At 37.6% G+C, this 11,330-nt stretch overlaps 1 long non-coding RNA gene across 1 annotated transcript; it reads right to left on the bottom strand.

Annotated features, from left to right (window-relative positions):
- Nucleotides 1–8,151: 8,151 nt before the first annotated feature.
- On the bottom strand, nucleotides 8,152–10,019 carry LOC127085199 (uncharacterized). The gene is made up of 2 exons (XR_007789006.1): nucleotides 9,468–10,019; nucleotides 8,152–8,695 (listed from the first exon to the last, which is right to left on the bottom strand). It is a non-coding gene; the product is annotated as an uncharacterized LOC127085199 (long non-coding RNA).
- Nucleotides 10,020–11,330: the final 1,311 nt, after the last annotated feature.

The raw sequence follows: 11,330 nt of genomic DNA, 5'->3' as shown, positions 1-11,330 counted from the left end.
CACCTTTCTCTACATGATCCCGAAGAAAGTGGTGTCAAATTTCGATATGTTTGGTGCGAGAATGCAACACAGGATTTTTGGTAAGATTAATGGCACTTATATTGTCACAGAAAATGGGAATACGTTCGAGTTTGAGATTAAAATCCAATAGTTGTTGCTTAACCAATAGGATTTGTGCACAACAACTACCGGCAGCAACGTATTCTGCTTCGACGGTTGACAAAGCAACTGAAACTTGTTTCTTGCTATGCCAACTGACCAAGGAATTTGAAAATAAGTGACAAGTGCCACTAGTGCTTTTCCTATCCGATTTGCAACCGGCAAAATCGGAATCGGAGAAACCTACCAATGAGCAATCATTTCCTTTGGAATACCATAGTCCATACTTCGGAGTACCGGATAGGTATCGAAGTATTCGTTTGACAGCTTTTAGATGGGATTCCTTGGGACATGATTGGTATCTTGCGCACATACACACGCTAAACATAATGTCGGGACGAGAAGCAGTAAGATAGAGAAGAGATCCAATCATACCTCTATACCTTTTTACCTCTACGTCCTTACCGTTTTCATCTTTATTCAAGTTTGCACATGTTGGCATGTGGGTGTCAATGGCCTTGGCTTTTGCCATGTCAAATCTCTTGATAAGGTCCAAACAATACTTTGTTTGACTCACGAATGTTCCTTCATTGAGTTGTTTAATTTGCAAACCGAGAAAGTATGTGAGCTCCCCCATCATACTTATCTCGAATTCACCCTGCATAAGATCCGAAAACTCTCTCACGAGATTCATGTTAGTAGACCCAAATATAATATCGTCAACATAAATTTGTACAAATATCAAGTGCTTTCCTTGACGTTTAATGAAGAGTGTTGTGTCAACCTTTCCTCTTGAGTAACCTTGATCAAGTAAAAATTTACTTAGTCGCTCATACCAAGCTCTAGGAGCTTGTTTGAGACCATATAAAGCCCTTTTTAGTTTGTAAACATGATCGGGATACTCATGAGATTCAAAACCCAGAGGTTGTGCGACGTAGACCTCTTCATTTATGTGACCGTTAAGGAACACACTCTTAACATCCATTTGGAATAGTTTAAAGTCTTTCGCATAAGCGAAGGCAAGGAGAAGGCGTATAGCCTCGAGTCGGGCAACCGGCGCATAAGTTTCCTCATAGTTGATGCCTTCCTCTTGGTTATACCCTTGCGCGACTAAACGCGCCTTGTTACGGGTTATTACCCCGTTTTCGTCCAACTTGTTTCTAAACACCCATCGGGTGCCGATTACTCGATGACCTCGCGGAGGAGGGACAAGGTCTCAAACCTCATTTCTAGTAAACTGATTTAGTTCCTCCTGCATTGACAAAAACCAGTGTTCATCGAGTAGGGCTTCTTTAGGGTTTTTAGGTTCCATTTGTGAAACGAAAGCGAAGTGATAACAGAAATTACTTAGCTTCGATCGAGTTGTAACACCCTTTGATATATCTCCGAGAATGTTGTCAATTGGATGGTCTTTGGGAGACTTCCAAGCTTGAGGGAGATCATCGTTTGATGGCGGATGAGCTACCTCGGTTTCCTCATGGTGTACATCTTTATCCTCCTCAACTTTGACTTTGTCGGGTTGATCAATCCCCGGCTCGCCACCCTTGAGTATGTCTTCCGTAGATGTACCTGCACCATGAACAACACTACCTTTTCCGACGTTTCTCGGATAGGACTCGTCAAAAGTGACATGTACAGACTCTTCCACAGCAAGTAATCGTTTATTATATATTCTATATGCTTTACTCGATTGAGAGTATCCGAGGAAGATACCTTCGTCGGCCTTGGAATCGAATTTGCCCAAGTTTTCCTTTCCATTATTTAATACAAAACATTTGCAACCGAAAACATGTAAGTGAGAAACATTTGGCTTTCGCCCTTGTAAAAGCTCATACGGTGTTTTATTTAGAATGGGGCGAATGAGCACCCTATTCAAAACATAACATGTCGTACTAATGGCGTCGGCCCAAAAATATTTCGGTAAACCACTTTCGTTAATCATTGTTCTTCCCAATTCTTCCAAAATTCGATTTTTACGCTCCACAACCCCATTTTGTTGAGGAGTGCGTGGAGCGGAGAAGTTATGATCGATACCATGGTTACCGCAATATTCTTCAAATAAATGGTTTTCGAACTCACCCCCATGGTCGCTTCTAATTGAAACAATGATTGTATTTAATTTATTTTGGGAAAGCTTAGCAAACCTTTCAAAGGCGGCGAACGTATCACTCTTGCTTACTAAAAAGATAGTCCAACAAAATCTAAAAACGTCGTCCACTATTACGAAACCGTAATAATTTCCTCCTAGACTTTTAATCCTAGATGGCCCAAATAAGTCCATATGAAGAAGTTCGAGAGATCTCGTTGAAACGATATTTTTGGATTTAAATGAGATCCTCGTTTGCTTCCCTTTTTGACAAGCATCACAAAGGTGATCCTTGGTGAACTTTATTTCGGGGAGACCTAAGACTAGATCTTTTGAGACTACTTTATTTAATAAGTCAAAGTTAACATGTGTTAAACGCCTATGCCATAACGATGAATCTTCACTCATTGTTACAAGGCATTTTTCACTTGTTAACGATACTTCATTCAAGTCTAACATATAGACATTATTCACTCGCAGGCCATTAAACATACTCTTCTTATCATCATTATGTATAATTTTGCAACAATCTTTTGAAAATGATACATTGTATCCTTTGTCACATAATTGATTGATGTTAAGTAGATTGTGTTTAAGACCTTCGACAAGCAATACATCAGAAATAGTAGTGGAAGAAGGGTTACCTACACTACCTTTACCTATTATGGCTCCACGGTTGTTGTCACCATAGGTTACATATCCTTTCTTCTTAGCCACGAAGTCAATGAAGAGTGATATGTCTCCTGACATGTGCCTTGAGCATCCACTGTCGAGAACCCATCTTCTCTCGGTAGTCTCGAGGCATTGTACCTATGGAAATGCAATTAACACGAGAAGGTACCCAATGGCTTATTGGGTCCTGAATGGTGAGTAACGAAATGGTTGCATTTGGGCAGCCATTGATAAATGCCTTTAGGAACTAAGAATCTCCTAAACCTGCATTTAGCAATGGAGTGGCCTTTCTTGCAACAATAAAGACAAGAGAAATTAGCATTTTGATTGTCTTGCTATCTTCATCCTTTATAACATATTTATATTTTTGATATGGATTAACCATACTTTTTCGAAAGTTTGATTTATCGATAGCAAAGGTAATCTTGGGCTCAAGAGCCTTGTCAAGTTTGGCCTTTAGGTTTCTTACTTCACCTTGCCAAATATAATAAGTATCACACCCAAAGTTAATCATCCTACTTCTAAGGTCCTCACAACTTGTTTTTGTGCTTTCTACTATAGAAGCTTTGAGTGCCTCAAGTTTCCTTTCAGATTCTCGAATTTTTTGTTCCAAATGGGTAAAAATTTGGTTATTTGAGGCAAGCCTTTTAAAGGCCTCTTTCGCTTCACAATGTAAAGTATCAAAAGCAGCTTGTAATTCATGATGAGACATACTAGAGGATTTTTCATATTTAGCATGTCGTACCTGTTTCTTTTTGTTCTTTTGATGAGCAGAGAGGCATAGGTTTGTAGCTTCATCTTCATCACTAGAAATTTCATCATCGGAGGAGTCGCTATCGCTTTCCCAAGCTATGTATGCTCTCCTTGGCTTTGATGATTTCTTGTGTGATTTGTATGATTCCTTTTCCTTTGTCTTCTTGTTCATCGGACAGTCCGGTTTGTAATGACCGGGCTTCCCACAAGTGTAGCACGACCCTCTAGTCTTTTTACCTTTTGAGTCATCATCTTTAGAGTACCTTGATTGTTTCCGGAAGTTAACCAAGTTCTTCTCGGAGTGTTGGATGTCGTTCTTTCTCACGTAACGATTGTAACGTTTAACGAACAACCCCATATCTTCGCTCTTGTCCTCTTCTTCTTCGTCGCTCGAGGAATAATCACTTTGCTCTTTTGCTTGAGACTTCGAGGAGGAAGTCTTAAGAGTTATTGATTTCTTTTCACTCACCTTTGTTTTGTCCTTCTTTTCTTTCTTTTCGGGTTGTTCTAGGCTCAAGAGTACTTGTTCGTGCTCTTGTAGTTTGCCAAATAATGTTGTCAAGTCTAATACGGTGAGATCATTTGCTTCTTTGATGGCGGTCACTTTCGGCGGCCATTCCATGTTAAGACATCTCAAGATCTTATTAGTAGCAACATCATTGGAAATCGGCCTACCTAGTGAATGTAATCGATTGATGAGATGAGTAAATCTCTTTTGCATGTCAGCAATGGTTTCCCCTTGCTCCATGAAAAAGAGATCAAACTCTTGTGTTAGTGTGTTGATTCTTGCCAACTTAACATCGTTCGTCCCCTCATGGGCAATTTGAAGTGAATCCCACATGGCCTTAGCATTAGGACAATGGGATACACGATAATATTCATCTACACCTAATGAGGAGATTAGGATATTTTTGGCTTTCCAATCATAATTGTATTTCTTTTCATCATCATCGGTCCATTGTGCTTGGGGCTTAGGCACTAATTCATTATTCTCATTGGTCATGGTTATTTCAATTGGACCATTAAGAATAACGTTCCATATTTTTCTATCTATGGAATTTATGTGCACCCGCATACAGTCTTTCCAATAACTATAATTTTCACCATTGAAAACGGGAGCTCTATTATAAGCCACTTTAGGTTCGTTAGCCATTTTCTATCAAAGTTATATTTTGAAGCACGGAGTGAACCGGAGCTCCTGATACCACTTGTTAGACTATGGCACGGATCTAGAAGGGGGGGTTGAATAGATCCCAATTAAAATTTGAGTCGGCGCTACCAATTAAAAATTGGTTTTGGAAAATTGTTTTTAAGTGCAGAAGCGGCTGAGGAAAATTTAGTCTAAAACGAACTGTTATTAGAAAACCGGATATGCGTCAAGGCTATGGATTAGTGATAATGTGGAATAAGAATCACTACACTAGTCACACTATCAATGATTTGTTTCACTTACTAGGATTCCTAGTTCCAATGATTCAAAGAGCAAACCAAACTAGATACACAACTAAGATAATTTTGGTTTAGGCAAATTATCAAACACTTGGTGTGTAAAAACACTCCAAGTGATATTTATGTTGAGTAAGTAATTCCAATTAATCTAGTACAATATCTTATTGTACTTTGGATTCAAAAACAGAGTTTTAACCTCTTACATAATTAATATCAAGGTTTGATAAAAGTGCTTATACAAAAATCACTTAATTTTTTAAGCTAAAAACAAATATGCAGAAAATTAGAGAAGGCAAAGATTTGATGAGGCAGTTCCCCCGCCGTCCTCGCTTCGGGGTACGTCTGCCCTCAATTCTAAAACTAGAATTGAGATTACTTTAATAGATATCACCTGTTGAGCTTAATCGTTTATACAAGGATTGCAAAGCAAATATACAACAGAATTCTCAAGACGTTGAATGTTGCTTTCACTCCTTGTTCCTTGATTCAAGGTGAATCAAGTCCTTCGATTGTTGTTGATAGACCTCCGATTCCAGCCCCTTTGTTGAATAACCCTCAGTTCTTCAAACCCTCGGCCCGGATGATCTCAACTACAACAAATCGAACCCGAAATCTTCCCTTCAATATCACTGAATCCGCTACTAGATTGATGAAGACTTCCTCTTCTCAATCACCTTCGCTCAGCTGAAAAATGATGAAGAATTCGTCCAAAAACCCCCAAAATCAAACCAGTTTTGGAGGACAAAACCCCAACGGTTTTATTCAAGAAAAAACCTGTCACAAGCTTCAACCCGAACCGGATTCCCCAATCTCGGCTTCGAACGTTATCACCTTTAACCAATCACAAAGCACTTCAAAAATGGTTGTGTGTAGTTGATGTGTTGTGAGATGTTGAAGATGAAGAAGATGAATCTTGGACACCTATTTCACTTTTTCTTGTTTCTTTGAACACTCGAATCAATTTGACAAATGTTGGTTGATACAAGTAACTAAACTTCTATTTATAGTAACAAACCAACCAACCCACTTAACAGCTTTTCAAACTGAGTGGGAAATACTTAAAAACTGAATTTGCGCACGAACGTCGACCATAGCAGGTCTATGCGTCGACGCATAGCCTGCAGTTTTGGACAATCTGAAAAGCACAACAGTATGCGTCGACCATAGGTCGGCGTGCGCTGACCCGTGGGAAAGTGAAAGCTTCATGCGCCGACCCTGTGGTCGACTCAAGTCTCCATGCGCTGACCCGTGACCAACTGCACTATGTTATGCGCCGACCTGTGGTCGACTCAAGCCTCCATGCGCTGAGTCGTGTCCAACTGCACTATGTTGTGCGCCGACCTATGGTCGACTCAAGCCTTCATGCACTGACCCGTGACCAACTGCACTATGTTATGCGCTGACCTGTGGTCGACTCAAGCCTTTTGTGCGCTGACCCGTGGGAAATGCACTATGTTATGCGTTGACTAGTGGGAAATGCACTATGTTATGCGCTGACCCTACGGTCGACTCAAACCCTGCAAATCTGCAAAAATTCAGATTTTTGTGGTTTTCATGCATTTTGTCATGACCACATTTTATCCACATATGTTGTATGAAATATAGCAGTTTAGATGAGCATAGAAAATGATATGATAGGTGATATGTTGCATTTGTTTTGTAGAGGTGGAATCGACAATGCCGATTCATCCATGGTGGTCATTTGTCATCATCGAAACCTATGATCGTATGTTGTATGACAATTTGCCCTTATAGGGTTAACCCCTCACTAGCATGTTGAAGCTATCCTCACATGGTGGATTTGTGGTTTTAGGTTGAGTTTTCTCCCTTGGATAACAAAAGACCTTAAGGTTTTTGGACCAATCAATTCACCAACTTATTTTGAGATTTTTACCCCGAACTACGAGGTTTTGATCCTAATCTTTTTTAAGATGGTACGTAGGCAATGAGTTTATCCATCCAAACACAAAATATAAATAATTTGTATATTCTCTTCTCATATCTTCAATCATGTTTGCACAAATAAATTTTTCACAAAATACCAACCTTACAACCAGTGTGAAAAGGGCTCCCTAAGAGTACCTAACATGTTTTGGGTGCTTAAAACCTTCCCATTGCATAACCAACCCCCTTACCCAGATCTTTGACATTTTTACTAGTTTTTGATTCGATAAAAAATTTAGGTTTTTGTTCGCTTTCTAACCATTCCTTTGGATAAATAGAAGTGCGGTGGCGACTCGACTTGTATGGTTTACCTTAGATTTAGTCAATATCTCTAATGGTAACGAATACCCCGCTACAAGGGTCCCTAATTCTGAGCAAAAGAGCTTCTTTTTATAGCCAAGGAGATTGATAATTGCACACTTCCATTTTTGGCCAAAGTTGAAAATCTCACTTGCATGCTTGCATGGACGTGTGATAGGCCCATCAAATGAAGCACTTAGGTCCAAAATTGTGTGTAAGCAATGATGAAATCATGTTAACAAGCCATGCATTCGTGTATGAAAAATGGAACTTGAAATCTTCCAAAAGGTCCTTCAACTTTAAGTCATGCGCAAGTCATTCATACTTTATCCAAATGAGATGATTTTGAACTTTTTGGAAATGTTAGATTAAGAGGAACAACTTTCATATTGAACACTTTTTAATTTGAAGCTTGGATCATGATGAATTTTGAGGTGGAAGTTTGGAAAATTAAACATATCAAAAAAAATTCTAAGTACCAAGTCATATGTTCACTTTTTCCACCTTGAATAACTTTTTCTATGGACTTCAAATGAGAAAAGCTCATTCATCAAAGTTGTAGCTCTTTCAAATCCCTTCAAATTGGTCACAAATTTGATCTCATTTGAATTTAGCATGAAGGAGTTATACATTTTAGAAGTTGAGGAAAATCACTTGTTTAATGGTAATGGTCCAAAATGAGCTACAATGTTTCCTCTTATCACATGTATTTGCAAGCTGAATTTGTACTTCCTCCAAACATCAAAGTTGAAGTAGACATCTTGAATTTGATCATGCAACTTAAATGGCTTTCATCTCATAAAAATTGAGCAAGTTATGGTCTTGGGAAGTTGACCTCCAAATTAGGGTTTAGATAAAATGACATATAATCTTTCACTATAAAAAATGACTTTCCAAGCAAAACTAGCTCTTGGACTCAACATTAAAGTTGTTTGCAATGTCATTTAGAGTAACTTTTCTCTTGGAATCATTTCCATATGATAAAAATTATAGGAGATAGGGTCTAGGAAACCCCAATTTTGATCAGTTGAATTCCTCTGGTCAACCACCATGAACCAACTTATTAACTTGACATTCTCTTGACATTTGGGACTCATGGAGGATCATATATGCATAAGATGATGAAATGTGAAGTATCCCTTGAAATAATTGACCAATTGGTGAAGAAACGTGTTGAAGAAGTCACACAAGATACTCAGATGAATTAGGGTTTCCAAGGCAAACAAACTCCAAAATCTTGATGGTTTCTTAATGAAAATATCATGTGAAGATCATGGGGATCCATATATGATACTTATAGTCATAGTAAACCATTTCTTGATTGAGCGTTGCATTGAGGGTCTTAAACCCTATATATAAGTTTGATAGATCAAAGGTGAGCATGTGCACTACCTGCAAAAGAGTTAAATTATACAATGACATATTTTTGGTTAATCAATAAAGAAAAAAAAGAAGTATGATACAATTAAATGTGTTTGGTGATCTCTTCCCATACAAACTCAATGAATGAGGGATAAGGAGGATGTCAAGGTGTGATTCCAATATTAATGCATATGATGAGAATATCACGAGGAATCTTAGAGTTAAAATTTGGGTCTTAGACAATTTCATGTAAAACTGAATTTCTAACCAATCTTGACATTTTCTAATTAACAACTCATTTCAGGTAAATTTCCATTTCATTTTCTAACAAACTAATAACTAACTTCTTCACTAAAATTAACCAATTTAACCCGGCCACAAATCATCCAAAACCTGCATAATACAGTTCAAAATGCCAATCAACTCTTTTCATTCCATTGTAAATATAAGCATACAAATTCCATGATACCAAATTCAACTCATTACAATTTCATTTGCATTTCAAATTTCAATTTCTAATTTCTAAGTAACAAATAACTAGAAATGAATTTGTAACTAACTAGCAATTTGAATTGAATTTCATTCTGAGTTTGATAACAAACTTTTCAATTTCTATAAATTCCAAGTTCTGCAAGGGAAGGGAGCATTTTTTTCATCATATCGTTTCTCCATTTCACTATTTCATAACAGAAGAAAGAAGCAAGATCACACCAAAAATAGAACACACGCACACATCAACAAATCACGATTCGCAACTCTCACGCACAAAGACATCAAATCAGAAGGAGTAGAGAATTCATACCGGTTTTGCGCCGCGTCGAACCGGTGAGTTTTGCTTCAATCTACGATTAATTAGTTGGTGTTAAATTCATGATGCCATGAGCGTGAATCGAGTGCGAAGAACAAACGTGATGCTATTGATGCACACCATTGGCGAATGCGGAAACACAAGCTGATCCAATACGGACGCGAATCAACCAACGAAGAAGGTGGACTCTACAAACATGAATACGGGATGCTGAATTCAAAACACAATCTTTGAACGAAGAAGAAAGAATCTCTGAAGCGAGATACCGATGAACTGAAACGCAATTCTTGAACGCGAACTCAAGGAAGAATCTGAAACCGTGAGGATGTCGGTGCAAACGTGACCGGAAGTACGGAAACGTGAGGACGAGGACAATCGATTTCTGAAGCAGGATGGTTGTTGCTCGGAGCTTTTTTGATAAACATTTTCGGTGATAAGCATTCTCGTTCATGTCTGCTTTTACTTAATCGTTTTTCTGGTGCTTCTCAATTTCGGCTTATGCATTTTTGGCTTGGTGTTTGTATTCACCATAGGGGCATCCCTTTGCTTGTTTGCCGAAGGTTGTTGGATTTGGGTCTAAGGCCCATGCGGTTCCTCCTTGTTCATACCATTGCTAGGGCCTGCACCCCTCCCTTCATTATAGTTAACTTAATTTTAATTTAGTTTAATGAACTTAATCAAATTATAATTAATATGTTATTTTTATTATTTTCACTTTTTGTTTTTTTTACATAGCTAAATGTTTGATAGTTTTTTCTTCATGAGATTAGTAGGTTTCATGTGGTTAATAAAGTAATTGTAATTATGTTTAGTTGTGATTAATGCAAATAATGGTGATTTAATTTATTAACTATGATTAATGGATTAATGTAAATCATTAGAAACTTTAGGTTTGAACTAATTAGGCTTAGCCTAATTTTTTTTCACCATATAATATCATAATAAATTAATTAGGATTAATTATCTTTAATTTTGTTTGTTAATTCCACTTTAATCAAATTTATGCATATTGACCATTTTGCCCTTAGGGCTGAGAAATTCTGATTTTTATGCATGTTCCCTTAACTTAGGGCTTTAATTAGATTGGTTTGATTTCATTTAGTTTATTAACTCAATAGGTTTATTATTGTACATAGTTCAACTGATTTCATTTCAATCATACTGATTAGTGTTGACCAAAGGACACTTTGGTCAATTAAATCCTTTGTATCATTCTGTAACCCCCCCAAGCCTAGTCAAGTGATCAAAAGACCTTTGATCACTTGATACGACAAGTCCATTGTGCTAAAGGTATGTTGGATATGTTGGTGTAAGCCCTAGAGGCCAATACTTTTGGTACTTGTATCGAATTATTTATTAATAATAAAAAGGCATTTTTCTTTATTATGTTTGTTTAATAAAGTCCCTGGAATAGATAGTCCATTTAATGTATCAAGTATGACTTAATCATGAGATCACATTAAACATAAGGACACTATTCTTAAAATGTCCGTAGTCAAGCTTTATTATGAAATGGGATAACATTAAAGCATGGAGACTATTATGTTTGTAGACTGATGATCACGTCTCATGGATCATGGATAAAGAGTTATCAAGTCTTAAACATAGGTATGAATATTAAGAGTAATATTCATACTGGATTGACCCGCTATGAGAATACTATATAGAAAGTTATGCAAAGTGTCATAAGTTATTCTCATGGTGATAATAGTGTATACCACTCTTCGACCTGAAACCACTATGGATCCTAGATGTAGAGTCGAGTGCTTTATTGCTGATCCAACGTTGTCCGTAACTGGATAACCATAAAGGCAGTTGATAGGTACTCCACGAAGCATGCTGAGGGACATGAGTGTC

Source organism: Lathyrus oleraceus, chromosome 5 (assembly GCF_024323335.1).
Source record: "Lathyrus oleraceus cultivar Zhongwan6 chromosome 5, CAAS_Psat_ZW6_1.0, whole genome shotgun sequence".
Lineage (NCBI taxonomy): Eukaryota > Viridiplantae > Streptophyta > Magnoliopsida > Fabales > Fabaceae > Lathyrus > Lathyrus oleraceus.
This window is presented reverse-complemented; position numbering and strand designations above follow the sequence as displayed.